At 33.8% G+C, this 6000-nt stretch overlaps 1 protein-coding gene across 1 annotated transcript in view; it reads right to left on the reverse strand.

Moving 5' to 3' along the window:
- Positions 1-6000, reverse strand: part of LOC134848893 (transmembrane protein 216-like) — a 354893-nt gene that overhangs the window by 312805 nt on the left and 36088 nt on the right. The gene's annotated exons all lie outside the window — the stretch shown is intronic.

A 6000-nucleotide genomic window follows, 5' to 3' on the forward strand; every position in this document is an offset into this window, starting at 1 on the left:
AATCTAAATTAATTGCTAATAAAATTCTAAATATAAAAGTTTGTGTTGGCTTTTGCCGTACTATCATATAACTATTTGGTAAGTTTCTACTTTGTCGTATGTCGTCTCTTGTTCGAGGTCTTCTTACGATTCCGGGTAGTTCTGTTATCGTTCGGAATATCGGCTCTGATCTATTGAGTCGTAGAGACATTTCGATTAAATTATTATCGTATAACATTTTTTTAAATGTTTTGTCTAAATTCTAATCTATTTTTGGTTAAATCTAAGCTATTAAGGTCTTATTCGAGACTTATGGTCGCACCAGATGAGTTAGAACCGATGTGGTTAACTCATAGAGTAATTTCGGATAGGGTACACCGTCTGCTCGTCACGCTATCTTATTTTCGGCCGGATAGATTCGTGCAACTTCTTAGTCTAATACCGATCCTAATCTTACTCTTATACTTTCTAGTCTCAGGGTGTTTAACTAGTCTCTGCTAGGCTCAATAGATCTAGAGTATACTGGTTTCTTGCGGCTGCTGAAGTTCTCTTGGAGAGACAACTAATTTCTAAGTTAAATTCAAATCTCTCTGGTGCTGAAATTACAAGTAATTTCAGCACTTACAAATAAGTGGGTTGTTAGTTAGATGGATCATGATTGGTTAATATTAAATACTTTACAGTGGTAAAATATCTAATTTATCCAATCTTAAAATATAGTTTAGATCAGGTTCCAGTATATTTTAATGAAAACTGCTCTAGTAACTATGCTTTATTAACAATATTTGTTACTCACAAAAATGTAGGATAAATATCGCAAAAAAATGAAGATGACGCCTTAAAAAGTTCAAGCTTTTTCCATTAATTTTTTTAATTAGTGATCAAATTATTGATAATTGGAAGCGGGCATTTTCTCCATTTCTGAGCAGTTTAGCTTCTAAATCTAAACGGAGCTATCAAGGCTAGCTTAATTTTTCCTTATTAGGTGTCTCTCCCCTCCCCCACAACCCCCCATCCCCCCAACATACTTCTTCTTGCGGATGAGGAGGTACGAGGTGGAATTTCAGAAACCTTTTTGAAACTCGATAAGCCTATATTATTTTTCAAGTTTGTTGGGTAAATTCAATTTGGTTCAAGTTTTTGCTATTTTTGTTTTTTTTTTGCGCCAGCAATAGAAAAGAGCGAAAGAAAAAAATCAATTTGACAAGCATAAAAAACTTCATTTGTTTTCTTTTTCATAAATTAAGTCCTAAAATTTTGGCAAAAACTGAAACAGTGCCAGAAGGAAAATCATTCGTGCATGGATTGGTTATTCTCTTGGTAATTTTCGCACCATTTTTTCACTTGATGTTGGGAAGAGATGAAAGGGAACACGTGAATAGATAACGAGTGTGTTTTATTTCAAATTTTGTTCTAATTAGCATTTTGTGTGACGCAAAAGGTCCCATTAATAACGTGACAAGCACACACCCGTGTCAAACTGCACCGATTGCAGCACTTATCGACCCTCCAAGGAGAGGAAAAAGTTCCAGCTTTTCTCAAAAGTAATTTGCATAAAAACTGCTCGAATTCATATTCGCAAGATCAAAAAATACTTTATGTATTGAAAGAAGAAATATTCTGCAAAATTCTGCAAAATACATCGATACCTCGAAGCTAGCTAGAACAGTTAGCGCCGGATTCACACGAGAGGAATTCATTTTGATTGTAAGTCTTAGCATGCAATGCAATTAATGCTGCAACTAACCGACCCTAGCCAACAAGAGCTCAGCCGAAATACACCAATTTAAAAAACCATTTTGATAAACACCAAACGTTGCACCAATCAAAAAACAACGTTTGAAACTATTTTGTTTTAAAATTTGTTCTGGTGCCTGAATAATTTGGTTCAAAAAATTTTAAGCGGCTCTTTTATTTCCTATGATAGCTAGCAGGCATAAGAAAGTGTTATCAGTAAAGGTGTAAAAAATAACGAAATTACCCCTATTAGTTAACCAAATTGCTCTGATACTCACATTTATGAAGAAAAATATCTTTCACATGAAAAAAATGCTATTGTCATGAAATTTGCTCAAAATGTTTCCCCAACCTACATTTAGATAAAGAAATTCAAAAGTTAGAGAAAAATATATGAAAAAAATAGTCTTTTTTTCTAATTTTGATTTACCTTTAGATTTCTTGATATATCAGTAAAAAGCGGTAAGTACCCCATACGAGTTTTTTGATTCCTTCGAAAAAAAACTACGCTATCAGGCCGTCCCTTCCCGTTCCTTCATGAAGTTGTTCGAAGAACAAGACCGAAAACCAATAGATGGTTTTTTATTGAAGAGTAAATTTAAGGACAAGTTTGTATAGTTAATCAGTTTCTTGAGAGTAATACCGGCCAAGTGGGGACTTAGAATTTTTCCGAGGGGGGGGGGGGGGTTGGAGTTTTGGAAAAACAGTAGCAAAATGCATTCAAAAAATCAACACAATTAAACAAATTGCGGCAAAATCTGTCTAGGACATCATGAACACTTATTTCCACCTCTTTGTGGATTTATATTAAGGCTTAACTCGATAAGCGATCTTCCTTCATATAAGATCGAAGGTAGTTCTTCAGCAGTTTCATATTGGAGAAGAAGCGTTCAGCAGTGCAAACTGCTACTGGAAGGATTGCTCAAATTTGGAGCAGGGCGTGCACGACTGGCTTTGTCGACAGATTCCTAGGGCATCAGAAATTGATGGTCCAAGGTTGCCAGGCTTTGGAGTAAAAGCACTGAACGAGGGTGGGGTCCTCTGGTGAAGAAGGTCTTGAGTGTTGAAGCCAGAAACCTTGGAGTCCTTGGAAGCAGTCCGTTTTGACACCTTGAAGGTTTAAGTTAAAAGTTAAAGTTTACTCCAGAGTGCAGTGTGAAGTCCCTGAAGAAGATTTTAGCATTAGCAAGGTAATTTTCAACGGGTTATATATACTGTGAAATAGGCAGGTTGACAAGTACCAGTTAGGTACCTGTCTCGAGTCTAAAGTGAGTGTCTGATTTGAGGCCTCAAAATTTGACTCACTTTCCAACTAAAAATTTTCACTTCTCAAGTATTTTCATACCTCTACTACAAATGGACCGCCGCCAAAAGCGTACTTTGACAAAAACTTTGGAAAAAAAAACAAAAGGGCACTCTTTGGATAAAAACCAGAGGGTCAATTTCCGGAGGAAAAAAGAGCGTCGATCACCCCCCCCCCCCCCTCACCTATATCCGCTACTGATACCGGCGGTTGAAAAAATAGCCTTAACAAAAATGACCACCTTTTTTGTAGAATAATGATTATATCAATTCCATATCTAAAACAAGAATAGTTGGTTACTGTTTGGAATGTTCCGACTAGTCTTAAAAAATACAACGCAAATTTTTTTCAAAGTAAGTTCGTTTTTTGGCGTGGTGTGATACAAGGAGCCAGGGGAAAAGTAGATATAGGCATATTCGACAGTCATAGTAAAATAAGCGTGTTGAAAAACCTTTTTTCTGTAGAAAAATGGCTAGAAACAGCAAAAAAAACTAAGAATTGTGTTGTTCAAAAATTTTTGATATTTAAATGTAGTTTTTTGAATTTTTGAAGTTTGCGGAAAATTTAAACACTTTGCATAATTCTTATTTATAGTGTTGTAGTTTTAACGGATTGAAATAGAATCTTATGCGATTGCAACAAGACTGCTCGTATACAAAAACAAAACAATGATAGTTGAGATTGCGTTTGATTGATGGTACAAAAGATTATTATGACCAAGTAGTTTGCCTAAATGTTCCAACTTTCCAAGAAAATGAAATTTTTATATTTGGTGCGGTTTGTTATGTATTCCGTTAATTTTTGTCGATAAAATAATAGTTTGTAACTAGAAATTTTTATACTCCATTCAAGAGATCAACTCGCTGAAATTGCATAAAGTTAATGTTTATTTTCAATTGTTTTTTGTAAAACTCGGGGAATTTGAAAATAGCCAATTTGCTCATGCTCTGGACTAATTTATGCGTGCTTTAAAGATTTTATTGATTATGTTGAAAGTATAACGGTAATTATTTATGTGTGGCAAATTATCCCTCACAACAAAATTGTTTCAAATTGAATTGAGGCTACCTAATTGGTCGTATTAGTTTTGTACGACTCAATTTCTCACACTTGACTTTTGGTATTGTCCAAAATTTACAGTTTTTCAACTTTTTTTTCCAAAAAACATTTGATATGGATTGAAGGGCAGTCGGAATTTTCAGGACTTTGCCCTAATTAACGAACAGTCTTACTTCATTTTTAAATTGTTTTTTGTATTGGGTAACTCGCCATCCACAAATACTTCGCGGTATAGATAATTTCCAAAGTAAACGTAAATTAGTCCAGAGCATGACAAAAATGCTAATTTGAAACTTGAAGTTTCTTTTTTCTTGCGACAGGGCGTCGATAATTTCCTTAAGAAATTTAAATTCTTTGTTAGCAGCTGTTATTTTGATCTCCTTCTTTGATTTCTACAAAAATACATCGCAATCATAATAATTCGATAAGTTTTTTGACATACGGATTAAAACCAATTAATTAGTCATAAAAACTGCACTGCCTACACAAACTAAATTTTTCCGAGGCCATCTAAATAGCTGCCTGAAAATTCAGGGTTGCAATTTGACACGACTAGCAGTCATGTTTTTAGTATTTCTAATGTAGTAGTTAAAAAACATTGTATAATTTCTGCATTTTGGTAAATTGATGAGATCATTCTGATTATTTTGTTGGGTTTGAACTGATTTTACAGCCGACAAATTGCGTGGCAAAAATCATTTGCAAACATACATTACAAAAATGAACCTTATCTCAAGCTAAGTTTACAAGTCTGGTACATCTATCTCTCTATCTCTCTCATTGAAAACTTCTACGACTCAAACAAAGTTTTTTTCCACACGTTCAAAATTTGTTTTCGTCGCAATAACTACAGTTTTAGCATTTTGGGGTTCTTGTGTATCCATCAGTTGATCGGAGTGTTTGAAAATTGTGAGAGGTTCAAGATTTTTTCATCATGTGATGTTAATTAGATAACAATTGTGGCTTCCCATAAAACACTCATTGAGACTTTTTTTTGTAGGAAAAGTTGAGTCTGGACTGCCTTACAGACTGTGTCAAAAATTTACAAAAGCGTATGCAACATTTTTTCGAAAAGGGTTGTTTAAGCATAGAACTGTTTTTGAAAATAAAACAGAACGATCTTTTGTATAAACATGTATAGCTGATTTAAAATTATCTTGAAAAAAAAACTTTTTTTTAGACTCTGAAATTTTTGACATCCCAGTAATAAAATCAATTTTTGATGATCAAAAAGCTTTTATGGCAGTCAAAAAAGCGAAAATGTTGTTTTAAAAGCAGCAAAATATTTTTTGAAAGTTGAAATCAAATTTTAACAACCATTTTTCCTCCATGTATGGAGTTGAATGAAAAGCATGTTTTTGTATGGATGTCAACCCGGGTAAGAAAGTAACTACGATGACAGAAAAAATTAAATCTAAAATTATTTTTTTTATTTGATTTAAAAAAACACCAAATTGCTTCTCGTTTATGTCAAACTTCTCAATTTCAGTTTTTTCAGTTTGCAGCGAGGTTTTTTCACTGTTATTACTTAAAAATTATTTGAGGTATGAAAAAGGACATTCGAAATCACCTTGTTTTTTCCCAGGTACAAACAGCATTGTTTAGAAATTTTCGCCGCTAATTACACTACGATGGGTTTTAGTTACTGAATTTTTTTGCTAACATTGTTAACCTCTTATCAGATTCTCTTAAATTTTGCACAGGCATTTTGCTTTTATAAAATATTGTTTAGCCTTGACACAGTAGATTTCTCGCACAATTGAGAAAACCCATTAGGGAAAGCAGTGTGATCAAATTTGGTCCGCCCATTAGATTTGATGCGCAAGCCCCGAAAAAAATTCGATGAAAGACGCTAATTGCATATTCAACAATTTCTCTGTTCATTTATAAAAAATGAAAACAAAATAGCCTTTGCCCCTAAG

This window comes from Symsagittifera roscoffensis, chromosome 6 (assembly GCF_963678635.1).
Source record: "Symsagittifera roscoffensis chromosome 6, txSymRosc1.1, whole genome shotgun sequence".
In the NCBI taxonomy this organism is placed as follows: Eukaryota; Metazoa; Xenacoelomorpha; order Acoela; family Convolutidae; genus Symsagittifera; species Symsagittifera roscoffensis.